Source organism: Chrysemys picta, chromosome 10, assembly GCF_011386835.1.
Source record: "Chrysemys picta bellii isolate R12L10 chromosome 10, ASM1138683v2, whole genome shotgun sequence".
Classification (NCBI taxonomy): Eukaryota; Metazoa; Chordata; order Testudines; family Emydidae; genus Chrysemys; species Chrysemys picta.
The window spans coordinates 44808900-44836600 of record NC_088800.1 but is presented as its reverse complement, the minus strand read 5'-3'; the positions used below and the strand labels follow the sequence as shown (position 1 = coordinate 44836600).

At 48.9% G+C, this 27701-nt stretch overlaps 1 long non-coding RNA gene across 1 annotated transcript; it reads right to left on the bottom strand.

The window, feature by feature from the left end:
• Positions 1-15784: 15784 nt before the first annotated feature.
• LOC135973987 (uncharacterized) lies at positions 15785-20382 on the bottom strand. Its single transcript, XR_010591109.1, has 2 exons — positions 19036-20382; positions 15785-17101 (listed from the first exon to the last, which is right to left on the bottom strand). It is a non-coding gene; the product is annotated as an uncharacterized LOC135973987 (long non-coding RNA).
• Between the last annotated feature and the right edge of the window lie 7319 nt (positions 20383-27701).

Genomic DNA, 27701 nt, shown 5'->3' with positions numbered 1-27701 from the left:
AACACAGACCCATGTCTGTACCACACCCCCAACTGAAAACTGCTCAGCAGGTTACATATCTCTAGCACCCAGCTCCCAATGGGATCCAAACCCCAAATAAATCCATTTTACTCTGTATAAAGCTTATATGGGGTAAACTCATAAATTGTTCACCCTCTATAACACACAGAGAGAGAGATGCGCAGCTGTTTGCTTCCTCAGGTATTAATCACGTTCTTTGGGTTTACAAATAAACAAAAGTGATTTTATTAAGTATAAAAAGTAGGATTTAAGTAGTTTTAAGTAATAACAGACAGAACAGAGTAAGTTACCAAGCAAAATAAAACAAAACACGCAAGTCTAAGCCTAATACATTTAAGACACTGAATACAGGTAAATTTCACCCTCAGAGATGTTCCAATAAGCTTTTTTCACAGACTAGACTCCTTCTTAGGGTATGTCTACACTATGAAATTAGGTCGAATTAATAGAAGCCAGTTTTATAGAAATTGGTTGTATACAACCGATTGTGTGTGTCCCCACATAAAATGCTCTAAGTGCTCTAGTTGGCGGACCGCGTCCACAGTACCGAGGCTAGCGTCGACTTCCGGAACATTGCACTATGGGTAGCTATCCCACCGTTCCCGCAGTCTCCGCCACCCATTGGAATTCTGGGTTGAGATCCCAATGCCCAGATGATGCAAAACAGTGTCGCGGGAGGTTCTGGGTACATGTCGTCAGGCCCCTCCCTCTCCAACAGAGCAACGGCAGACAATAGATTCGCGCCTTTTTACTTGGGTTACTTGTGCAGACAACATACCACGGCAAACATGGAGCCCGCTCAGCTCACCGTCACCATATGTCATCTGGGTGCCGGCAGACATGGGACTGCATTGCTACACAGCAGCAGCAGCTAACTGCCTTTTGGTGGTAGACGGTGCAGCATGACTGGTAGCCTTCATCAGCGAGCTGGGTGCTGGCAACTGTGGGGCTGGCAGCCGTAGGGCTGCATTGCACCAGCCCCTTGCCTTTTGGCAGTAGATGGTGTATTATGACTGGTAACCGTCCTATTACAAGTTGGATCATCGCACATTAGCAGAGTCTTCCCTGAGCAGCAGATCGTGCAATAGGCCTGAAGGCCATCGTAGTACACTAACTGCCAAGCGCCCAGAAGATGCCGAGGGCTATCAGTCATGCTGCACCGTTGTCTTAAGATGTAAAAAATAGATTTGTTCTGTATTCATTTGCTTCCCCCTCCCTCTGTCAAATCAACGGCCTGCTAAACCCAGGGTTTTCAGTTTAATCTTTGGGGGGACCATTCTGTGTGACAGTTGTTTGTGTTTCTCCCTGATGCACAGCCACCTTTCTTGATTTTAATTCCCTGTACCTGTATGTCATGTCATCACTCGGCCCTCCCTCCCTTCCTCCTTCCCCTGGTCCGTCAGATACTAGTTTCGCGCCTTTTTTCAGACCAGGCGCCATAGCTAGCACTGGGATCATGGAGCCCGCTCAGATCACCGCGGCAATTATGAGCACTATGAACACCACGCGCATTGTCCTGGAGTATATGCAGAGCCAGGACATGCCAAGGCGAAACCCGGACCAGCCGAAGAGGCGATTGCAGCGCGGCGAAGAGAGTGATGAGGAAATTGACATGGACATAGACCTCTCACAAGGCACAGGCCCCAGCAATGTGGAAATCATGGTGTTACTGGGGCAGGTTCATGGCGTGGAACGCCGATTCTGGGCCCGGGAAACAAGCACAGACTGGTGGGACCGCATCGTGCTGCAGGTGTGGGACGATTCCCAGTGGCTGCGAAACTTTCGCATGCGTAAGGGCACTTTCATGGAACTTTGTGACTTGCTTTCCCCTGCCCTGAAGCGCCAGAATACCAGGATGAGAGCAGCCCTCACAGTTCAGAAGCGAGTGGCGATAGCCCTGTGGAAGCTTGCAACGCCAGACAGCTACCGGTCAGTCGGGAATCAATTTGGAGTGGGCAAATCTACTGTGGGGGCTGCTGTGATCCAAGTTGCCAGGGCAATCAAAGACCTGGTGATATCAAGGGTAGTGACTCTGGGCAACGTGCAGGCAATAGTGGATGGTTTTGCTGAAATGGGATTCCCAAACTGTGGTGGGGCCATAGACGGAACCCATATCCCTATCTTGGCACCGGAGCACCAAGCCACCAAGTACATAAACCACAAGGGGTACTTTTCAATGCTGCTGCAAGCCCTGGTGGATCACAAGGGACGTTTCACCAACATCAACGTGGGATGGCCGGGAAAGGTACATGATGCTCGCGTCTTCAGGCACTCTAGTCTGTTTCGAAAGCTGGAGGAAGGGACTTTCTTCCCGGACCAGAAAGTAACCGTTGGGGATGTTGAAATGCCTATCGTAATCCTTGGGGACCCAGCCTACCCCTTAATGCCATGGCTCATGAAGCCGTACACAGGCAGCCTGGATAGGAGTCAGGACCTGTTCAACTATAGGCTGAGCAAGTGCCGAATGGTGGTGGAATGTGCATTTGGATGTTTAAAAGTGCGCTGGCGCAGCTTACTGACTCGCTCAGACCTCAGCGAAAAGAATATCCCCATTGTTATTGCTGCTTGCTGTGCGCTCCACAATATCTGTGAGAGTAAGGGGGAGACATTTATGGCGGGGTGGGAGGTTGAGGCGACTCGCCTGGCCGCTGATTACGCGCAGCCAGACACCACGGCGGTTAGAGGAGCACAGCAGGGTGCGGTGCGCATCAGAGAAGCTTTGAAAACGAGTTTTATGACTGGCCAGGCTATGGTGTGAAACTTCTGTTTGTTTCTCCTTGATGAACCCTCCGCCCCCCCACCCCACCCGGTTCACTCTACTTCCCTGTAAACAAACCACCCCACCCTCCCCTTCCCCCTTCCCCCTTCGAGCACCGCTTGCAAAGGCAATAAAGTCATTGTTACTTCTCATTCATGCATTCTTTATTAATTCATCACACAACTAGGGGGATAATTGCCAAGGTAGCACGGGATGGGTGGGGGAGGAGGGAAGGAAAAGGACACACTGCATTTTAAAACTTTAACTCTTATTGAAGGCCAGCCTTCTGATGCTTGGGCAATCATCTGGGGTGGAGTGACTGGGTGGCCGGAGCCCCCCCCACCGTGTTCTTGGGCGTCTGGGTGAGGAGGCTATGGAACTTGGGGAGGAGGGCTGTTGGTTACACAGGGGCTGTAGTGGCAGTCTCTGCTCCTGCTGCCTTTCCTGCAGCTCAACCATACGCTGGAGCATATCAGTTTGATGCTCCAGCAGACGGAGCATTGACTCTTGCCTTCTGTCTGCAAGCTGACGCCACCTATCATCTTCAGCCCGCCACTTGCTCTTTTCATCCCGCCATTCAGCCCGCCACCTCTCCTCTCGTTCATATTGTGCTTTTCTCATGTCTGACATTGACTGCCTCCACGCATTCTGCTGTGCTCTATCAGCGTGGGAGGACATCTGGAGCTCCGTGACCATATCGTCCCGCGTCCTCCGTTTTCTCTTTCTAATGTTCACTAGCCTCTGCGAAGGAGAAACATTTGCAGCTGGTGGAGGAGAAGGGAGAGGTGGTTAAAAAAGACACATTTTAGAGAACAATGGGTACACTTTCGTTACAAGGTCGCATTTTTCCTCTGCCTGCCGGTTTGGTATGAGAGATCACTCACGCAGTGCCAGGCAACAGATTTCGGCTTGCAGCCAGCCATGGTAATCCACAGTCTTTTGGCTTTTTTAACCTTCTTAACATGTGGGAATGGTTTCAAACAGCAGCGCATTTCCCATATCAAGGATGAATTGGGTTGGCCATTTAAAATGGGTTTTCAATGTAAAAGGAGGGGCTGCGGTTTCCGGGTTAACATGCAGCACAAACCCAAGTAAACCACCCCCCCACACACACACACACGATTCTCTGGGATGATCACTTCACCCCTCCCCCCACCGCGTGGTTAACAGCGGGGAACATTTCTGTTCAGAAGAGCAGGAACGGGCACCTCTGAATGTCCCCTTAATAAAATCACCCCATTTCAACCAGGTGACCGTGAATGATATCACTCTCCTGAGGATAACAAAGAGAGATAAGGAATGGATGTTGTCTGCATGCCAGCAAACACCGGGACCATACGCTGCCATGCTTTGTTATGCAATGAGTCCAGACTACGTGCTACTGGCCTGGCGTGATAAAGTGTCCTACCATGGCGGACGGGATAAGGCAGCCCTTCGCAGAAACCTTTTGCAAAGGCTTTGGGAGTACATGAAGGAGAGCTTTCTGGAGATGTCCCTGGAGGATTTCCGCTCCATCCCCATACACGTTAACAGACTTTTCCAGTAGCTGTACTGGCCGCGATTGCCAGGGCAAATTAATCATTAATCATTAAACACGCTTGCTTTTAAACCATGTGTAATATTTACAAAGGTACACTCACCAGAGGTCTCCTGTGTGCCCTCTGGGTCTTGGGTGAGTTCGGGGGTTACTGGTTCCAGGTCCAGGGTGACAAACATATCCTGGCTGTTGGGGAAACCGGTTTCTCCGCTTCCTTGCTGCTGTGAGCTACCTACATTACCTCCATCCTCATCTTCCTCGTTCCCCGAACCCTCTTCCCTGTGTGTTTCTCCATTGACGGAGTCATAGCACACGGTTGGGGTAGTGGTGGCTGCACCCCCTAGAATGGCATGCAGCTCCGCGTAGAAGCGGCAAGTTTGCGATTCTGCCCCGGACCTTCCATTTGCTTCTCTGGGTTTGTGGTAGGCTTGCCGTAGCTCCTTAATTTTCACGCGGCACTGCTGTATGTCCCTGTTATGGCCTCGGTCCTTCATGGCCTTGGAGACCTTTTCTAATACTTTGCCATTTCTTTTACTGCTACGGAGTTCAGCTAGCACTGATTCATCTCCCCATATGGCGAGCAGATCCCGTACCTCCCGTTCGGTCCATGCTGGAGCTCTTTTGCGATCCTGGGACTCCATCACCGTTACCTGTGCTGATGAGCTCTGCGTGGTCACCTGTGCTCTCCACGCTGAGCAAACAGGAAATGAAATTCAAACGTTCGAGGGTCTTTTCCTGTCTACCTGGTCAGTGCATCTGAGTTGAGAGTGCTGTCCAGAGCAGTCACAATGAAGCACTGTGGGATAGCTCCCGGAGGCCAATAACGTCGAATTCCGTCCACACTACCCCAATTCTGACCCGTAAAGGCCGATTTTATCGCTAATCCCCTTGTCGAAGGTGGTGTAAAGAAACCGGTTTAAAGGGCCCTTTAAGTCGAAAGAAAGGGCTTCGTGGTGTGAATGTGTCCAGGCTTAATTCGATTTAACGCTGCTAAATTCGACCTAAACCCGTAGTGTAGACCAGGCCTCAGTCTGGGCTCAATCCTTTCTCCTGGTACAGTTTTTGTTAGTTCCAGCTCACATGGTAACTCGGAGATTTCTCATGACAGTAGCCCCCTTTGTTCTGTTCCACCCCCTTTTATAGCTTTGGCCCAAGGCAGGAATCCTTTGTCTCTCTGGTTTCCCACCCCTCCTTCTAAATGGAAAAGCGCCTGGTTTAAGATGGATTCCTGTATCAGGTGACATGGTCACATGTCACTGTAAGACCTCATTCTTCATTACCCACAGGTTGGCCCCCACATCCACAAGAAGACTTGCAGGTAAATAAACCATCTACAGCCAATTGTCCTAGTCAATGGGTGCCATCAAGATTCTAAACCACCATTAATGGCCCACACTTTGCATAATTACAATAGGACTTCAGAGTTACCTTCATATTTCTAGTTTTAGATACAAGAATGATACATACATACAAATAGGATGAACACACTCAGTACATTATAAGCTTTGTAATGATACCATACAAGAGACCTTTTGCATAGAGCATATTCCAGTTACCTTATATTCACATTCGAAGCATATTTTCATAAAGCATATGGAGTGCAACGTGTCACTCCCCTTTTGAATTTGTGCTTGGGGCCTATCAGGATGTTACAATACACCGAGAATAGGCGTGAGGTGAGAATGTTTCCCATGAGGCAACAGAGTGATGTATGCTGTAAAGCAGTGGTTCTCAAACTTTTGTACTGGTGCCACCTTTCACATAGCAAGCCTTTGAGTGCGACCCCCCCCCCTTATAAATTAAAACACTTTTAAATATATTTAACACCATTATAAATGCTGGAGGCAAAGCAGGGTTTGGGGGTGGAGGCTGACCGCTCACGACCCTCCATGTAATAACCTCATGACCCCCTGAGGGGTCCCAACCCCCAGTTTGAGAACCCCTGCTGTAAAGTGTCTCTTCCTTAGTGCCAGCTGACCCAGACTCAGTCAGGGGTTGGTAGGCACAATGGAAGATTGTACATTTTTCATGCCATATGAATCTGGAGCTGGAGCGGTCTGTGGTTACTTAGTGTTGGTTAATCTAGAGCTAGTGGGCTCCTCCAGTTCCCTGGTGGAGATGGTGGAGGAGAGAAAGAGCCAAGGTCCTGAACAGCCTATATTTTAGGCAGGAGTCTGTAGCTTATTCTCATTCCAGAGTTCATTGAAGGGAAGAGAGTGGTTCATAGATTTCACAAAGTCGTAGATTATAAAATCAGAAGGGACCACTATGATTATGACCTCCTGCATGACATAGGACATTGGACTTCCCTGAATTAATTCCTGTTTGAACTAAAGCAGATCCATTAGATAAGTTCTCCTATCCTGATTTACAAAGTGCCAGGAATGGAGACTCCACCACAAAGCTTGTAAATTATTCCAATGGTGAATTACTTTAACTGTTAAAGAAATTCACATTATTTCCAGTCTGAATTAATCCAGCTTAAACTTTTAGCCACTGAAACTTGGTATATCTTTGTCTGCTAGACTGAAGAGCCCATTATAAACTTTTTTGTTCCCCATGTAGGTACTTATAAGCTGTAATCAAGTCAGCCTGTAACAGTCTCTTTGTGAAACTGAATAGAGTGAGCTCTTTGAGTCTATCACTTTACAGCATACCAACGGTAAATGAATCTCTATGAAGAAACTGTATCTCACTCTTCTTAGTGCTAAATTTAATAAGGAATAGTAATTGTTTTTTTTCAGTTAAGAGTTATTGTAGCATTTACTTTCTGATACAATTTTTCACTTTGAGTTTTGTGTACGTGTGACATTATTGACATGAACTGTGCCCGTATAGATCATTGTTTCAACCACTGTTATATATGTGCAGCAGATATTGTACAAAGGTTGTCAAGTGAGGTGTCTATGACAAGGTTATGATTTGCTGGTTATGATTATGCTGTCTGTATGTGTATATCATTTTTGTATTTGACATTATAAATATTGGCTATGCATTTGTATCTCAATGTGTTTGATTCTAAGTAGCTCAGTGAAGCATCTGCTCAGCTTCTTAAGAAAGGACTATTCTCAGTAAATGCTCAATCAAGAAACACTTAATGGACAATGGACTTTGGGAGATGCCAATTCACATCTGAGTTTTCCTAGGAACGTTCAAACTAACATGTAAACAATGGCGTTGGTCTGCAAAAAACTGAGTCATGCATGGACATGTGACTTGCCTATGTGACTACAAATTCCATCTTGTTGCTGTGACTTTACAGAAGAACAAAGGGGTTTCCGCCCACAAGAGAAAGAATATAAAATGCCCTGGAAACCCCTTTTTTGTCTTCAATCCTGCTTCATACCTCTGGAGGAACTTTGCTACAAACTGAAGCTCTGAACAAAGGACTGAATGACCCATCCAAGCTGTGGATGTACTCCAGAGACTTGATTTGAACCTGCAGTTTATTCCATCACTGCTACAAGCCTGAACCAAGAACTTTAGTTAAATGGAATCAATTACATACAGTAATGGCAATTTTAGCTCTTATCTGTATTTCTTTCTTTAATGAATAAACCTTTAGATTATAGATTCTAAAGGATTGGCAACAGTATGATTTGTGGGTAAGATCTGACTTGTATATTGACCTGGGTCTGGGGCTTGTCCTTTGTAATCGGGAGAACCTTTTTTCTTTTACTGGGGTATTGGTTTTCATAAACATTCATCCCCATAACAAGTGGCACTGGTGGCAATACTGGGAAACTGGAGTGTTTAAGGGAATTGCTTGTATAACTTATGCTTAGCCAGTGAGGTGAGATTGAAGTCCTCTCTGTTTGGCTGGTTTAGTGTTCCTTAGAGGTGGAAAACCATTAGCCTGGGGCTGTGACTGCCCTGTTCTAAGCAATTTGTCCTGAATTGATACTCTCATCTATTACAGAGGAAAGATGTCTCAATTTGACTGCCTTAAAACAGGCTACTGTAATATCTTATGGGGATCAGACAAACATAAACCCTGAGATAACCAAGCAAATAAAGGATAACATTATAACTGCACATCTATTTTACCACTATAGTGGTAGTGTTGGGCTGAAATTACTGAAAGAAGGGTTTGTCCTGTGGCTGTTTGACCACCTCTGTTCCAGGATTAGCGTATGTGTGTACATAAAACAAAGTACACGTAGAATAAGCCCAGACTCCACATCACTGATTTCTCTTCCACTGGGAAACGGACTTGCAACATCTACAACCACTGGTAGAGGGGCAACAATATTAATTTAAAACAAAGACTGAAACATCTGTATAAACCAAATCACTGTTCCACAGCCAAAATGCTTCTGAAATAAATGTAGTCAAACTTTACTAATTCTGGGTCACTGAGAACGAAAATGATGCTTAAAATTGTTGATTGGCTCTAGTTTTCAAGATATATACTGACCCAATAGCATACAACCCTTGAGTTGGGAATGGCGGAGGATAAGTGAGTTATAAAGGGAAGGGATCTCAATTTAAACCAGAAATGACTAAAATACATCTTTGACTGGATCTATGAATAAATCTATGACTGGGTTTGGACAGTACTTGCTTTTTAGGCAAAACAATGAATGATGCAATCTGAAGCTGGTATTGCGTCATATATGATATGAATTGCATCATGTTATTCCTAGAAGTCATGGATGATGCAATCGTAACGAAGCTTACATCACTCTGCTGAACAAATTGCCCTCTATCAGCTCTAGAAATCATACAATGTCATGCTCTCTTATTTGTCAGTGTTTGATTTTGCAAAGGGACACATTTCTGTCTAGCCAAAGTGAGCAGAGATGCCTCGTACTTGTGTGAACAGTGCAGATAACTTCTATGTTTGTAGTGAAGTGACTTTTGTATCAGAAAAGCTCAGTATAACCACTATGGTTAAGAAAGCCTATCACCTTTATTTTGGCTGCAAAATTGGAGATCAGGACAAGAGGTGGGCCCCACACATATGCCGCAACACTTGTGCAACAAATCTTCACCAGTGGTTGAACAGGAAAAGGAAATCTATGCCTTTTGCAGTGCCAATGATTTGGGAGAGCCAACAGATCATACCAGTGTAAGCAGAGTCAGGATGAGCTCTACCCTGACATCTGGTGGTGAATTATGGCGAGTGTGGAAAAGAACTCCAGGGGCTGATCTTGTTTGCATAGGCACACCCACTCGCCTGGCATGAAACCACAGCAACTCAAAGTGGTTACTTTGGCTGGTGTGGGATCCCCAGTTTCTCTGTTATTGGGGCAGGAAGAATAAAGTTTTGTTACCCTGATTCTGTGAATCAAGGCCAGTGGAACTGTTGTATGACAGAAGGACTGAGTGGGTCATTCACCATTACCTAAGTAGCATTTGCTTGTCAAGGGGCATGGGTTACAAAACCCAGTGAATTGAGAGAGGATGGGGACAGGTATTTGTACCTGATGGTATGGCCCCTCCCTGAGGGGGTTGAAACACCAATTGCACTACCTCCTCTCTCCACTGTTGAATGTCAGAGCTAACTTTGATTCCCTTAGGAGTCTAGTTACAGACTGCTGAGCTGAGTTCACTTTGGGCCAATAGTGCACCAGCACTGGGGCTCCCCTACTACTAGCTGAAATCACTAAGAGCTGAAGCTATTTAAGAGCTGAGATCACTGAGGTTGTGTTAACTAGTGGGGGAGCCTGAAGCTATATTGCTAAGCTAACTTAGCTTAGCGGGGGTGAGCGGAGCGGAGCGGCTGGAGGAGCAGCTAGCAGAGCAGAGCTTTGTGGGAGCGGCCCAAGGGACGGCCGGAGCGGAGCGGAGCGGCTCACAGGTCGGTGAGCGGAGCGGAGCGGAGCAGCTGCCAGAGCAGTTCGTGGGACGGCAGGAGTGGGACTGCGGGTGGAGTGGAGCAGTTCGTGGTGAAGGCTGCGGTGGAACCCCACGGAGAAGCAGCCGGTTGGCCTCGGATCACGTAAGGTGCCCTTTAACACCCTGCTCATCCCCCCCCCCCTTTGAACTCTGGGGCTGCACTGATCATGGACAGAGACTTTGGGGGTTTGTTGGAATTTTGGGACTTTTGTGATTCTTGGGTCGCTGGTTTCAAGAACCAACGGGAGAGGACACGGCCCAATTTGCTGGGGTGGGTCTTCGCTCATGGTTTGGTCTAAGAACTCTAGTTGTGGTGTTTTTTCCAATTTAATGCTGATGTTGTTTACCTCATGTTATTAAACATTTTCTGTTATACTCAGACTCCGTGCTTGCGAGAGGGGAAGTATTGCCTCTTAGAGGTGCCCAGGGGGTGGTATGTAATTGTCCCAGGTCACTGGGTGGGGGCTTGAGCCGGTTTTGCATTGTGTTATTGAAACGGAACCCCTAGATACAGAACCCGGCCCTTGTTGCTGCCAACTTAGATGGGCAGAAGGGTTACACCAGCAATTGTTACTTCTGCATGGTACCTCCGGTTGGGAAAGGTATGTCAAAGAAAAAAAAAGTGGACTGTGCATTATCCAAACATTCCATCAGCTACACGCCCAGTACCCCACGCAGAAGGACTGCCAGTTCCTGATGCACCAGAATCATTCTCACTTGAGTCAGACGAGGAAGAAACTTCTGGTCCTGAACCATCAATGTCACAGGACCCACATTTTCTCCCATCCTCCTCCTCTGAACCACACCTCATAAACACAAGGTGAACTGAATGACCTTGTCAGGGATTTGGAACTACCCAAGAGTAAGGCAGAGCTGTTGGGCTCCAGACTACAGCAGTGGAATCTCCTGGCAGGTGATATTAGGGTTTCCATGTTCCGTGACTGTCAAAAGGATCTTGTCCCATGGAAGGTGATCTTGTAGCCTGCAACAACATTGATGGTGTGATGGCAGCCCTCAACATCGTTCACGATCCAGATGAGTGGAGACTGTTCATTGATTCATCGAAGACGAGTCTTAAAGCTGTTTTACTGCATAATGGCAATATTTTGCCATCAATTCCAGTTGGTCATGCAGTCCATATGAAGGAAACCTATGACAACATGAAACAACTTTTGAGGTGCATAAACTATGACCAACATCAGTGGCAGCTGTGTGGCCATTTGAAGGTTGTTGCTCTCTTGCTTGGTCTGTAGACTGGATACACAAAGTACTGCTGTTTTCTCTGCGAATGGGATAGTCGTGCAAGAGATTCCCACTACATCAAGAAAGATTGGCCACTCCGACAGTCATTGGAGCCTGGGAGGAAAAGTGTTCAGCATCCACCACTTGTTGAATAAAGGAAGATTTTGTTACCACCATTACACATCAAGCTGGGTCTGATGAAGAACTTTGTCAAGGCCATTGACAAAACACAAGCAGCTTTCAAGTACCTCCGTGGAAAATTTCCAAGGGTAAGTGAAGCTAAGATAAAGGAAGGTGTCTTTGTTGGTCCTCAGATTCGTGAACTTCTTCGAGATGATGCCTTTGACCATGCACTGCGTGGCAAAGAAAAGATGGCATGGAAAGCCTTCCAGTTAGTGGCAATAAATTTTCTCAGAAACAACAAGGCAGACAACTACAGGTTGTTGGTGGAAAACCTCCTCAAGGCATACAAAAGCCTTGGTTGCAACATGTCACTAAAGATAAATTTTTTGCACTCTCATCTAGATTTTTTTCCACCGAACTGCGGAGCAGTGAGCGAAGAGCACGGCGAGCGATTTCACCAGGACATTGCAACAATGGAGAAACGCTATCAGGGCAAATGGAGCCCATCAATGCTTGCAGACTATTGCTGGACAGTGACAAGAGATGCTCCAGTTAATGAATACAAGAGACAAGCCAAGACGCGCCGAGTAGACACTGAATAGGACTAAACTATGTACATAATAGTTTTTTGCCTTTTGTTTCATAATACATTTTATTTATATAACCCTTTTGCTGATTTTTAAAGTGTTACATAAACAGGACAGGTGAAATATCATGTAAAGCAACCATAAACACATGAAAAGACCTAGGTTTACAATTTATGAGTAAAACTCTACTACTAGCTACACAATATACATAGACATAAAATGTAAAAACTTAAATATCTTAGAAACAGTAGCCAATCAGTTGGTTTAATTGTCATATTTGAATTCAGCACATCAAAAAACATAATAAATAGCACATTTTATCTCTGAAGCAGATGACTTCTCAAAAATTGTAGATCAGTGATATAGAATGGGTGGAGTCATGACATTTCTACCTATTAGGCATGATTTATTGGCAAGTATTGACTCGAAATCATAGAATATTAGGGTTGGAAGGGACTTCAGGAGGTCATCTAGTCCAACCCCCCTGCTCAAAGCAGGACCAATCCCCAACTAAATCATCCCAGCCAGGGTTTTGTCAAGCCTGGCCTTAAAAACCTCTAAGGATGGAGATTCCACCATCTCTCTAGGTAACCCATTCCAGTGCTTCACCACCCTCCTAGTGAAAATTTTTCCTAATATCCAAGCTAAATCTCCCCCACTGCAACTTGAGACCATTACTCCTTGTTCTGTCATCTGGTACCACCGAGAATAGTCAAGATCCATCCTCTTTGGAACCCCCTTTCAGGTAGTTGAAAGCAGCTATCAAATCCCCCCTCATTCTTCTCTTCTGCAATCCCAGTTCCCTCAGCCTCTCCTCATAAGTCATGTGCTCCAGCCCCCTAATCATTTTTGTTTCCCAAGGAGAGGCTGGAGCTAAGTGAGTAGGACATGTGTGAAGATTTTTCCAGAAAGAGAGCAAAGCTACTGGCCTTATAACTACTGGGCTCAGCATGTGGGCCTTTCCCCTTATAGGGCGGGATAACGATCCCTTCCTTCCACTCCCTACTTTTCCAGGAGTCCATGCTCAAACAAAAAGTTCAGTCTCATCCACTCCCAAACCCCCTGAACTCAAGTGTGGGGGTGCTTTTAACTCGAGTTAGCTAGTCCAATGCGGGGTGCAGGCTAAAGCTCAAGTTAACACGTCAGCTACTAACATGACCTCTCTGTGGTATGGAACAGGCCAGCTCCATGCAAGTGCCGCAAGTCCCACAATCCTTTCCCACAATTAATAATAATAAATATAATTCATGGAGATATCCCATCTCCTAGAACTGGAAGGGACCTTGAAAGGTCATCAAGTCCAGCCCCCTGCCTTCACTAGCAGGACCAAGTACTGATTTTTGCCCCAGATCCCCAAGTGGCCCCCTCAAGGATTGAACTCACAACCCTGGGTTTAGCAGGCCAATGTTCAAACCACTGAGCTATCCCTCCCCCCCAATTCCCCCATGTGCCCCAAAAAGGACAGATAAGTTCTCCCACAATCCCATGGGAAAGAATTCACAGTGTGGCTCAGCTTTTTAAGTGCAAAGAACCATGGGATGTGTCCCCAAAAGTCTTAGTGCCACTCACAAATGAGTGCAGTGCCAGAGTGGATACAGCCACTCAAGTGTTATTTTGCAGTGTGGCCACTCTCACGTGAGCTGGGCTAACTCAAGAGGCGCAATTTGAGGGCAGATTCACTTGAATTCACTCTGTAGTGAAGACATTCCCTCAGCAGCTAACTCCAGGAACCTTTGGGATAGAAGAAGCACCAGTAGGAGTCTCTCGTCTCTATCACTGCGGGAAATGGGTGATGGGAAAGGTGTTCTAGGGATAGATTCTCTGCCAGCTGAGCTCCCCTCTGAAGGGACAGTGGGAGAGGAATCAAAAGGTAAGAATTCTTCAAGGGTTTATTCTTCACCCTGACCTACACCGAGAGGGAGTCAAAGCACTTGGGTGTTGGCCTGGCAGCTGTTGGAGCAAGGGATGATGTTAGATCTGCTCTCCAATCACTTGGCCTTTCCTAGTGAGAGAGCAGGCAAAGTCCACAGAGTAAAGCAATTCTCCCATCAAGCACTGGCTTTATACTGACACAGTAGCAGCAACTGCTCTCATGACCCATGTAAAGACCAACATGGCAAATGCCTGGCGGCCCAGTCCTGGCCTCATTGCAAGATCCAGGCCTGCTGTGTGAGTAGCCAAGCTTGCCACTCTCCTCTTATTATCAAGGAAATCATTTACACTAAGTCTCAATGGTTCGTCCCTGGCATAATTCCATCAAAATCAGCATGGGCCATTCAATACCATTTGAGTCTGTTTACATCTTTTGTCACGTTTATCATGTCAAACTGCTACATCCTCCCCACTCCCCCTAGCTTTCTACTAGCTGCAAATTTAAATGATCTTGTGTTGTATTTATTAAAGATGTAGACAAAATTACATTAAAGAGTCCCAGAGAGCCTTCAGTCAATTCCTCAAAGACACTCACCTTTAACTCCAAGCCACTACTCTTTGCCTTCTTGCCAGTTCCTTTTCCATCTTAGTACTTGTTTACTTTAATCTAAATGTAGAGAGTTCATACAATAATCCATCATGCAAAACTGTGTTAAAACCTGGAAATCCAGATAGATTTACGCAACCTAGACCAATAGTTATTTCATTAGCAAAAGTAATCAAATTAGTCTGACATGATTTACCTGCTATCCTTGCTGATTCACATCTATTACAGTAAATGTTCTGTCCAAAATCCATCTGCAAACTAACAGTAAAAGAAGGTCATCCCCAAAGATTTCCTAACAAAGATGTTAGACTTACATATTTCAGCCTTTGGTACTGCTATTTGGATAGCCCTGTGAAGGAGCATACACAGCCTTGCATGCCGTCAGGAAGGGTACAGGTTAGGGTACAGCCACAGAGGCACAACTGCAGGGGCAAGATACTTCTCTCTCAAGAGAGAGTTGTTTCAGGCAAGGAAAAGGCACTGGCACAGAGAGCCAGAGCAGCAGAAATCAACCTGACATGTGCTACTCAAAACGGGGATTTGAGCTGATCTGATTTTCCTTCAGACCCTGCTATAGCAGCCTGCAGAAGGCAGAGGAGGTTCTGTGCTGCCAGGCTCACTAGCAGGTTACCACCTATCAACACTAAAATCAGCAATTTCTATGCCTGATAACTAAATTGCAACAAGTGAGGGTCCTAACACAGGCAATAGTACAGGGTCAACCCACTGAGTGCCTGGCAGGCCCCTACTGAAATCTCTGGGAGAGATAGTATCTTGTCCTAAGTGTGTAACATTTTGCCTGTTACTACACTGGTAGGTGTCTAGCCATGGTTGCAGCTCAACTAAATACACTCCTCAGCCACAGCAAAAACAAACACAAGGTGGAGCTCAACAGACCTTGCATGGGTAACTTCTCTTTCTCATCTTATCACCAAGGGATCCAGTGTGGTCTCATGTGTAGGATGGTGGATTGGGAGTCAGGACAGCTTGGTTTTATCTGGCTTTGCCACTGACCTGTTGGGTGAGTCACTTCACCTCTCTATCCCTCAGATTCCCCCCCAATATTTGTTTTTCTCGTACATTCGGACTGAGCGCTCTTCAGAGAATGGTCTTGTTGCCTGCCCAGAACTGGGCCCAAGATGGCAAACAGGGGGTTCGTCGCCCGGTGTGCTTGGTACCAATAAAGACACCGAGGGGAGAAAGCAAGCCAAGTTTATTTCAGAGCTCTGAAATGGCACTAGGAGACCAGCATGTCTCAAATCAAGTGCAACACATACAAACAACTTTTACCTTTTATACTCCAAGCCGTTTCTGTGTAAGCCTTTGTCTGTTATTCCCTCTTACCCCTCCCACCCCTCCCTTCTCTAGCAGTTACAATTAGAAAAGTTCCCATTCGTCTGCTTATCTCTTGGCCTTGCAAGGCCTGTTTACAGCAGGTGCCTGCTAGAAAAGCTGACCCTTACATTTCTGCTTCAACATGTAAGCCGTTAGCACAGAAATAGGTGAAAGTTCACAAGATGGAGTCACTGTGGCTCAGGTAGGCCCAGAGCAGAAGAGCTTCATCGGCACTTTTGGCCTTCCACTCTCTCGAGTTACCTGGTAGTTATGCCTAGTGACACCAACAATCCCTCCTTTGAGAACACTCAACAAACCTTTGTCAGAGTTTTCTCAGACTCTAAAGTCAAAATGCGATTAAGCTCCATGCAGTCAGGATCATCAATGAGAGAATATAAAGGAACTTCTGGGAAGGGGGAGGTACAAATCTTACATATGAGCACTTTACAGCAAGTGAGCAAAAGGAAAAGGACAAAACATATCACTACACCTGTGAGCAAGATGCGAACAATGCTTCCCCCTAGTCCCCTTAGACTAGGTAACCAACCCCAAAGGGAATCAAAAATAGTGGGTTCCCCTTCCTGGGCCTTCCACTGGTTCAAGGCCTGTTTGGCTGACAAGATATGCTTGTTAATATCCTGTGAAAACTCTGGGACATAGGGTACAACATTCTTCTCCAATAAGGGCACATACCCTGCCCCGTGAGGCTAACACATAATCTAGGGCCTGGCGGTTCTGCAAAGCCAGCAGTCGAAGCTGGTACCGCTCAGAACTTATGCGTTTCTCTATGGCCAGGGTATCATTGGCAAAAACCAATGCTCAGGGTTCTCGTGGGGAGAGCGCTGTGGCTGTTCAGAGAGATATCACAAAGCATTCCCAATGACCCTTACTGTCTTTTGAATAACAGCTTAAGTCCCAAATCGTCGTTAGCAGTCTTCTCCGCAGGCTGGACAGTCCACTGTTCAGGAGCGGGTACTGCTTTCAGTCGAGAGTGATGAAACCAGTTCTTGTGTCCTTTGACTTTTGCCGCTGTGTGGGAAACAAGCAGGATGATGTGGAGCCCCTTCCACTTCTCTTGGAGAGGCTCGTCCTTCCAGGTCCGCACGAGAACGGAGTCATCAGGCTGCAAGGAGTGGACCAGAGTATCCAGCAGAAGAGGCTGTGAATCTTTGGTGTACCTGTGAAGAAAAGAAAGAACAGCAGACGGAGAGCACATGTACTGAGACAAGAAACCATACCCCATCTCCCACTCCCCTGCCAGAACCGGTGTACCATTCAGAGGCCATGCTCTTCCAAACAATCTCGAAGGGACTAAGCCCTAACCTGCCCTTGGGGAGAGCACGAATGCGAAGTAACACAAGGGGCAAAGCATCAGGCCACTTAAGAGAGGCCTCCTGACAGACCTTTGAGAGGTGTCGCTTGAGTGTCTGATTTGTGCGTTCCTACTCCACTGGCTTGGGCAGGAGGATTTTTCCCTCTGTGGAATAAAGCCATCCCTCCTTTTCCTGGAGACTGAGACTGTCAGCCAGGTTTCTGTCCTCTTGGGAGTACTGAGGGGCTGCAAGCTCACCCACTGATGGGATGAGGGCATGCATTTGGACATTCTCCTCTGTTGGTGATTTCAGGGTAGCAGCACGCTTGGCTTCCCTGTCTGCTGTGGCATTGCCCTTGGTTACATCTTGATCTTCCTTCTTGATGAGCTTTGCAATGTACCACTGCTACTACTGAGGGGAGTTGTACCGCTTCTAACAGCCGGAGAATTTGAGACCCATGCTTAACCGGAGAACCTTGGGCTGTTAGCATTCCCCTTTGCTTCCACAAACCAGCGTGAGCATGCAATACCCCAAAAGCATACGTTGAGTCAGTAAAGATATTAACCCGTTTGTCTTTTGCCAGCTCGAGTGCACGAGTCAGGGCCACTAGTTCAGCAAGCTGGGCAGATGTCCCAGCAGGTAACTCTCAGCTTCCACGGTATCATGAAGAGACACAATAGCATAACCTGCCCTCCTTTGCCCATCCACAACAGTACTACTGCCATCCATATACCATTCCAAGTCAGCATTTGGGAGTGGCTGATCTGTTAAATCTGGGCGGCTAGAATACTGAACATCTATGATTTCCAGACAGTCATGTTTCTGCTTTTCTGTCTCTGGTAACAGGGTAGCTGGATTAAGGGAGGGACAGATCTGCAGGGTGACTTCAGGATTCTCTAACAGCTGTGCCTGGTACCGAGCAACCCGAGCCTGTGTGAGCCAAAGACCACCCTTAGTGTCCAGCAAGGCTCGGACCATATGGGGAATATACACTTGCACAGTTCCTCTCAGTGTCAGCTTTTCAGCTTCCCCAAGCACTAGAGCAGTAGCTGCGACTGCCCTCAAACAGGCTGGCCATCCCTTTGAAACTTGATCCAGTTGCTTAGAGAAGTATGCCACGGGACGTTTCCAGGCACCTAATAACTGAAATGCCCTGTCCGCTTCTGGGGACCAGTGAAAGGGGTCATGATCCGCTCCCTTAACACATGCATACAGAGGTTTAGTCCACAGTCCACTACCCTGTATCCTCGGAGTCTGAGGAAATTCAGGAGACTCGCAGTAGCTCTAAGACAAGGGATCAGACCCACAGCAGCAATTAGCAAATCATCTACCTATTGCAGAAGGAGGGCTTTGTCCTCATTGTCCCTCTCCTCCAAATCTCTGGCCAGAGCCTGTCCAAACAGAGTGGGGGAATTTTTAAATCCCTGGGCCAATACTGTCCAGCAAAGCTGCTTCTTAACCCTTCTGTTGTCCTCATTATGCATTGCAGTATTTTGCAGATCTCATAGTTGCTTGGGCACATTCAGGCCCCCCTTTCTCTTGGTTGTCAGCCAAGTCTGGGCTGTGAACAATGTCCTTGGACTGAGCCTGCTAGCTGTATTTTCCTCTCAGTTAACTCATTCTGTGCTCTTTCCTTCTCCCTTTCTCGGCTTCTTCTAACTTACAAAGGAACCTTCCACTCTTCACTCATACACCTTTTCTCCAACCATTAACACATACACATTACCATTATACATCCTTTCAGTAATATAACTTCTGTACAGAGCTTTGAAGCAACAAACCAGGACAAGCACACTCACTTGAGGATTCCACTCTGTACAACCTCTGGTGTCCAATAGCTTTCCCTTTTCAAACGTTAAATGCCTTCTCTGTCTTCCTCCCAGCCTTGGCTATAACCTGATTCCGCTCCACTTCAGACAACAAGGTTCTCATAAGTATATTGCAATCATCCCAGTCAGGCTCATGGCTAGCCAGACACCCTTCAAAGACTGAAATAAACCTGCTTGGATTCGTCGAGAACTCCCCTGCCTCTGCCTTGAAAGCAGCTAGATGTACAGGGTTAAAAGCAACATAAGAATACACTGACACAATCTGGGTTGCACGATCCTGTGTTCCTGGACGGGCTACCACACTCTCAGTAATCAACGGATACAATCCCACCGAGGGGGTACTCTCTGGAGCCTGTGGGGGTGGAGGAGCCGAAGGGGACACCGATTCTGGCATTTTAACAGTGGGAGGGTTCTGGGGTTTAGCAGCCGTTACTACCGTGCCTGTCGGAGTCAAATGGCACTTGAGCAAAATATCAGTCCTATCTCTTAACACCATAAACGTATACGCATAGAGATGTTCATTCCATTTACCTGTTCTCTGACAAAACAAAAGCAATTGAAGGATCATGTTGTAATTGAGTGATCCTTCCGGTGGCCACCTTTCTCGGCACTCTAGCTGATACTGAGGCCAATCAACTGTACAGAACCTTTTCAATTTACTTTTAATCAACTGGTCAGTTCCAGACACTTTCCAGTTCCCCAGAATGCATTCTAAGGGTGTACACTGTACCCTGCCGGCTGTACTCTGTTCCTGCCCCATAGGGAGACACTGGGCATCCCCAGGTCACAACAGATAAGTCCCCACTGGACTGTTCCTACCTTATCCAAGGGTCCGGTTCTGCACCGTCGCCCTATCCACAGGACCGGTTACCCACTGTCGCCCGCAGCTGCTTCTCCACTGTCTAAGTGCGTTGCACCGTTGTGCCCTCTGGGGTCGAGCAAACCACGTCTCTGCCGAGGCCACCGATGAAGTCACTGGTGCGCGCTGGGCGTCGGTCATCGCTGTAATCTGTCGGCCGCCAGGAGGGATCTGGGCAAGGCTAAATTTCAGCCTCGAGCCCCACGTTGGGCGCCAAAACTGTTGCCTGCCCAAAACTGGGCCCGAGATGGCAAACAGGGGGTTCGTCGCCCGGTGTGCTTGGCACCAATAAAGACACCGAGGGGAGAAAGCAAGCCAAGTTTATTTCAGAGCTCTGAAATGGCACTAGGAGACCAGCATGTCTCAAATCAAGTGCAACACATACAAACAACTTTTACCTTTTATACTCCAAGCTGTTTCTGTGTAAGCCTTTGTCTGTTACTCCCTCTTACCCCTCCCACCCCTCCCTTCTGTAGCAGTTACAATTAGAAAAGTTCCCATTCGTCTGCTTATCTCTTGGCTTTGCAAGGCCTGTTTACAGCAGCTGCCTGCTAGAAAAGCTGACCCTTACATTTCTGCTTCAACATGTAAGCCGTTAGCACAGAAGTAGGTGAAAGTTCACAAGATGGAGTCACTGTGGCTCAGGTAGGCCCAGAGCAGAAGAGCTTCATTGGCACTTTTAGCCTTCCACTCTCCCGAGTTACCTGGTAACTATGCCTAGTGACACCAACAGTCTGACTCTTGCTATGTGTTTGTATAATGCTTCACACAACAGGGTTCGTTCTTGATTTGACCTTGTAGTGCCATACACACTTACCAAGCACCCTCTCAAGGCCAGAGGCCTCTCTCCGGCACCTGCCTCTGCTTCCTCCTCTTCAGGGCCCTTTAAGAATTCACAGTTCAAAAGTGGTTCAAACAATCCCCACAAGGGGTCCCATTTATCTAGTCCTCTGGTACATACTGGCCCTCTCGGCCTCACGGTCATTTCAGTGTCTCTCTCCTAATTTATCCAAAATGCACAAATTCGCAGTCTTCCTCCAAGCAGGCCTTTACCGCCTCTCCCCTGCTTGGACACCACTCTCTCCTGCTTTCCCCTGCTTGCTCAGGGCCCTGCAGGGGTCTTTGTTCTCTGCTGTATCTACAGACAGAGCTGCAGTCTCCTGGACTTCCCCCCCATACTGCAACTTCCTGTTCTTTTTCTCCTGAGAAAACCTGATTCAACCCAGGTAGGACTCATCCTTGTAATAAGGGCTGGCTTAAGCCCCAGGCTCTCCAGACCTTCATAGAATCATAGAAGATTAGGGTTGGAAGAGACCTCAAGAGGTCATCTAGTCCAACCTCCTGCTCAAAGCAGGACCAACCCCAACTAAATCATCCCTGCCCTGGCTTTGTCAAGCCAGGCCTTTGAAACTTCTAAGGATAGAGATTCCACCACCTCCCTAGATAACCCATCCTAGTGCTTCACCACCATCCTAGTGAAATAGTGTTTCCTAATATCCAACCTAGACCTCCCCCACTGCAAATTGAGACCATTGCTCCTTGTCTGTCATCTGCCACCACTGAGAACAGCTGAGGTCCATCCTCTTTGGAACCTCCCCTTCAGGTAGTTGAAGGCTGCTATCAAATCCCCCATCATTCTTCTCTTCCGCAGACTAAATAATCCCAGTTCCCTCAGCCTCTTTTCATAATCATGTGCTCCAGCCCCCTAATCATTTTTGTTGCCCTCCGCTGAACTCTTTCCAATTTTTCCACATCCTTCCTGTAGTGTGGGGCCCAAAACTGGACACAGTACTCCAGATGAAGCCTCACCAATGCTGAATAGAGGGGAATGATCATGTCCCTCAATCTGCTGGCAATGCTCCTACTTTTACAGCCCAAAATGCCTTTAGCCTTCTTGGCAACAAGGGTACACTGTTGACTCATATCCAGCTTCTCATCCACTGTAACCCCTAGGTCCTTTTCTGCAGAACTGCTGCCTAGCCATTCGGTCCCTAGTCTGTAGCAATGCATGGGATTCTTCCATCCTAAACGTAGGACTCTGCACTTGTCGTTGTTGAACCTCATCAGGTTTTTTTTGGCCCAATCCTCTAATTTGTCTAGGTCCCTCTGTATTCTATCCCTACCCTCCAGTGTATCTACCACTTCTCCCAGTTTAGTTTCATCTGAAAACTTGCTGAGGGTGCAATCCACGCCGTCCTCCAGATCATTAATGAAGATATTGATCAAAACCGACCCTAGGGGCACTCCGCTTGATACCGGCTACCAACTAGAGATGGAGACATTGATCACTACCCATTGAGCCCAATGATCTAGCCAGCTTTCTATCCACCTTATAGCCCATTCATCCAGCCCATACTTCTTTAACTTGCTGGTAAAAATACTGTGGAAGACTGTATCAAAAGCTTTGCTAAAGTCAACGAATAACATGTCCACTGCTTTCCCCTCATCCACAGAGCCAGTTATCGTGTCATAGAAGGCAATTAGGTTAGTCAGGCATGACTTGCCCTTGGTGAATCCATGCTGACTGTTCCTGATCACTTTCCTCTCCTCTAAGTGCTTCAGAATTGATTCCTTGAGGACGTGCTCCAGGATTTTTCCAGGGACTGAGGTCAGGCTGACTGGCCTATAGTTCCCCAGATCCTCCCTTTTTCCCTTTTTTAAAGGTGGGCACTACAATAGCATTTTTCCAGTCATCCGAGACCTTCCCTGATCACCATGAGTTTTCAAAGGTAATGGCCAATGGCTCTGCAATCACATCCGCCAACTCCTATAGCACCCTCGGATGCAGTGCATCCGGCCCCATGGACTTGTGCTCGTCCTGAACCATTTCCTTTTCCACAGAGGGCTGGTCACCTCCTCCCCATACTGTGCTGCCCACGGCAGTAGTCTGGCAGTAGCGTAGCTGGGGGGGAGCGGGGCAGCTCCCCCACTGAGCACAAGTGGTGCCTTGTCAATTTCTTGGCACCTTTTTAATTTTTACTCACCTAGAGGGAACGGGGGAGCGATCAAAAAAAGGCACCACCCGCTGCGGCCCTTTTACTCACCTGACGGCACTTTTACTCACCCGGCGGCGCTCCAGGTCTTCGGCCGCAGTTCGGCGGCAGGACCTTCACTCGCTTCACGGGTCTTCGGCGGCATTTCAGTGGCGGGTTCTTCAGTGCCGCCGAAGACCCGTGGAGCGAATGAAGGTCCTGCCGCTGAAGTGCAGCCGAAGACCCGGAGCACCGGCAGGTGAGTAAAAGCGCTGCAGACAGACCTCCTGGCCTCCCCAAGATGGACCTGACTGAGGGGGTCCTGTGGGCTGTACCTGCAAGACCTGTCTTGAACTGTGTTCCTGTCATCTAAATAAACTTTCTATTTTACTAGCTGGCTGAGAGTCATGGTGAATCGCAGGAAGCCGGGGGTGCAGGGCCTTATCTCCCCCAAACTCTGTGACACTAGGTTGCCTCCCTCAATCAATAAGAGGCCCACACTTTCCTTGACCATCTTCTTGTTCCTAACATACCTGAAGAAACCCTTCTTGTTACTCTTAATATCCCTTGCTAGCTGCAACTCCAAGTCTGATTTGACCTTCCTGATTTCACTCCTGCATGCCTGAGCAATATTTTTATACTCCTCCCTGATCATTTGTCCAATCTTCCACTTCTTGTAAGCTTCTTTTTCGTGTTTAAGATCAGCAAGGATTTCACTGTTAAGCCAAGCTGGTCACCTGCCAGATTTACTATTCTTTTTACGCATTAGGATGGTTTTTTCCTGCAACCTCAATAAGGATTCTTTAAAATACAGCCAGCTCTCCTGGACTCCTTTCCCCCTCATGTTATTCTCCCAGGGGATCCTGCCCATCAGTTCCCTGAGGGAGTCAAAGTCTGCTTTTCTGAAGTCCAGGGTCTGTATTCTGCTGCTCTACTTTCTTCCCTGTGTCAGGATCCTGAACTCGACCATCTCATGGTCACTGCCTCCCAGGTTCCCATCCACTTTTGCTTTCCCTACTAATTCTTCCCTGTTTGTGAGCAGCAGGTCAAGAAGAGCTCTGCCCCTAGTTGGTTCCTCCAGCACTTGCACCAGGAAATGGTCCCCTACACTTTCAAAAAACTTCCTGGATTGTCTGTGTACTCCTGTATTGCTCTCTCAGCAGATATCGGGGTGATTGAGGTCCCCTATGAGAACCAGGGCCTGTGACTTAGTAACGTCTGTTAGTTGCCGGAAGAAAGCCTTGTCCCCCTGGTGTGGTGGTCTATAGCAGACTCCCACCGTGATATCACCCTTGTTGCTCACACTTCTAAACTTAATCCAGAGACTCTCAGGTTTTTCTGCAGTTTCATACTGGAGTTCTGAGTGGTCATACTGCTCTCTTACATACAATGCGCACTCCACGTATGTGTGTGTCTGGGTCTCCCTCAAACCACAAAAAGGACAGGCATCAGGGATGGGGTGAACCACGCCAAGTACATGCCCATGTTCACAGCTCCATGGAGGAGCCTCCAACTGATATCCCCAGTGGGCCAGGGGACCAAGGTGGGGTATAGGCTGGCCCACTGGCTTCCTCACCACCTCAAGAGATAGTAATAGGTCCCGCCACTTCATATCGGGGTGGGACACGAGGGTGAGGAAATGAAGGGCGTGGAGCTCGAACATGTACAGATGCTTCCTTGGCACGGTCCAGAAGCGAACCAACTGCAAGTCATTCAGCTGGCTCTCGGTGTATGGGTGGGGCGGCTGAGGGGTTCATGGGGCAGAGATCCGATGAAAAGGTCTGGAGGGCCCAGGGTGTGCAGGGAGTACCTTCCTGCAGGACCTGGTCGAGGTAAACCTGAGCAGTAGGCAGTAAGGTTGCCCTCACCTCTTGAAGTACGTGCTGGGGAGTACGAAGGGTGGAGAGCCCCATGTGCTGAGCGAGCATCAGGGGGTCCACCCAGTCTCCCCGGTCATAGTCCAAGAGGTCTCTGATTCTGGTGACTTCTGCCAGGACTAACCTCTGGTGCACCAGGACTAACCCCTCCACCACCTGTACATGAAATTGGGGATTGTGTAGCAGGGGCTCCACGAGAAGATCTGCCCCCTCGGTGGCCGCCATGGACCTGGTTGCCAAAACCAGCCTCCAGGTCCAGAGGAGGTCCTGGTAGAAGACTTGCAGCCTGGAGAGGTCTCGCAGAAGACCTCTCGGGTGGAGATAAAGGAGCTGCCGGTCATATCGGAGCCCTCGGAAGCGGCGCAGGAAGGCATGAGCCAATGTGCTCCACACTGGACTACCTGCACCACAAAGGAGCCTGGGCAGGGCCTGGAGGTGGAAGATATGGACCTGAGTGTGCAGGCACTTCAGGTCCTGTCCTCCCTCCTCCAGGGGGAGATGGAGAACCCGCACCGAGATCTAGTGCAGTCCTGGCCAAAAGAACTCCAGAACCAACTTCTGGAGGTTGGCCAGGAAACCCAGGGCTGGGACCAGGGTGTTGAGCCAGTGCCAGAGCATGGACAGGACTGACTGAGCATTAGTGCCCTCCCCCATAGGAAGAAGCACCAGAGTAGTTCCATCCACCTCCGCAACTGCTCCGACGCCCTGTCCTCTAAACTTTGCCAGTTCTCCGGAGGAGATGGATGCATGGCAGAAAGAAATGCTGAAATAGAACAGTGGACCCACGTTCCACTGAATGGCCTGAAGCTCAGGTGGGAGGGAGCTCACCTGCCACGTGTCCCTGATCACCAGGCCAGAGCTCTTGAGCCAGTTGACCCAGGCGGAGGAGGCTGCTGAATAGATGGCCTGGCAAGCCTCCACCCACACCAGGTCGCCCAGGTCCTGGACCGCGAGGAGCACGCTGTCGACATATGCCAACAGGACTAGCCGCAACTCTGGCTCACGGAGCACCAACCCCGTCAAACTCTGATGGAGGAGATAAAGAAAGAGCTCGCTCGCCAGAGCATACAGCTGGCCGGACCCACAAAAGGTTAATCTGGCCCTGGCGCATCCGATGGGCCTCCACCCGGACGAAGGTGAGCAGCGAGACGTCGTCTGGGTGGTGGTCGCGCCAGACATCCACCAGGGACTGATGGTCGACAATCTCCCAAAGGATGTCCACAGCAGCTGGGCACTGCTCAGTTCCCGAGCGGTCCTGCTCATCGAGGGTGGTGTTAAAGTCCCCGCCCAGGACCAGGCACTCGCAAGGATCCAAGGAGCCGAGGAAGGCGGACACCTGTTGAAAAAAGCGCAGCCACTCCGCGCCCGATGTTGGGGCATAGACTTTGATGAGGTTGACCACTAGCCCCTCCATGCATACCCAGAGGTGCAGCAGGCGGCCCAGCACGACCTCGGCAACCTCCAGCACCTCAGGTCGTAGGTTGGGGGAGAACTGGGTAGTCACTCCAGCCATACTACCTGTAAGATGGCTAAAATATACCCTGTCCCCCCACTCCAGCCACCAGCTAGCTTCGGTGGCTGGATCCATATGGGTCTCCTACAGGAAGGAAACACAGTACCCCCCTCCCAAAGGAAGGAGAGCACATGGCACCTGTGGAGACCCATCCTACATCTCTGGGTGTTTAATGTGGCAAAGGTGATTGGTGCCATAGTGAGGGCTGCGGGGGACCCTTGCTGGCAGGGACACTTGTGGCCCCCATTGGGCCTTGCAGCAATCTGTTGTACTGGTGCCGCACAGCCCGTCTCAGACCCCATCTCTGAAGGGGGTGGCAGAGGGAAAATAGCAGCCTCTAAGAGGTCAGGACGGGGGAACACAAAGGCCGCCCCTTGAGAGTTGTCCAACGGGAAGGGGAACAAGACAACTCCAGGGGCAGTGTCAGCATGGGAGGTGTGTGTGTGGGGGGGGGAGGGCAAGAAGGGAATGGCATCGGGAACAGGGATGGGACTGGGATCAGGGAGGGGAGCAGACCCAGGATTAGGGGCCCCAGCAACCCAGCTACTGGGGTGTGGCACCTCTCGGCCAGGCTCAGGGGTGAGAGGAAAAGGAGCAGGAGGGGGGCCCTCAGTGATGCCAGGCTCGGGCACCATAGCGGGCGGTGCACCCGTAGCCACGGCATCAGGTCATGGAAGTTCAACAGTGGGGCCCCCACCTGGAAAGGAAATTGGGAGCAGCCCCCGTTGGAGTGGGGCAACTGGATGGCTCAGGGCCCATCTGCATGGCACTGGCCGTCGTTGCAGTGGGCTCGGCGGCCACTAGTGGGGTGCCGGACGTGGCTGGATGAGTCCGGGAGCTCCCCGAGAGTGGGAGCAGTGGCTCGGGGAAGGGAAGGAAGTACGGCGTGAAGCTGTCCAGATCAAGGCCTGCTGATGGAGGGTCATCCTCCCCCTGAGTGACAGGAGTCAGACCCAAGGCCTCAATTTCCTCAAAAATGGAGAAGTCTCCACCCACTACCCCGGAGGTCTTCCCGCCAGCATCCAAGGCAACAGTTGCCTCGGTGCCGATGGGGGGTACGGATGGCAAGGGGGTGGGGAGGAGGGTCCATCAGAGGCCCCCATGTGGAGGGACACCAGAAGAGGGGCAGTACTGCCCATCATTGCTACCACGACTTCCCCAGTGGTTGGAGCTTATCTGGGGGCAAGGCAGAAGGCTCAGCCCCAGCGCCCCCTTTCCTGGTCTTACAGGGGGCCTCTGCCCCCTCCGCATCGGTGGGGAGGAGCTTGCCCCGCTTCCCCTGGACACGGACCCAGACCTCTAAGGTGTTATCGGAAGGCTGGCTAGCAGAAGCAGGGCCAGGGGGCAAGGGTACGGAGTGTCAGGAGGGAGTGGGGGGGCAGCCTAGGGAAGAGAAAGCTCCCCCTGGATGGGCC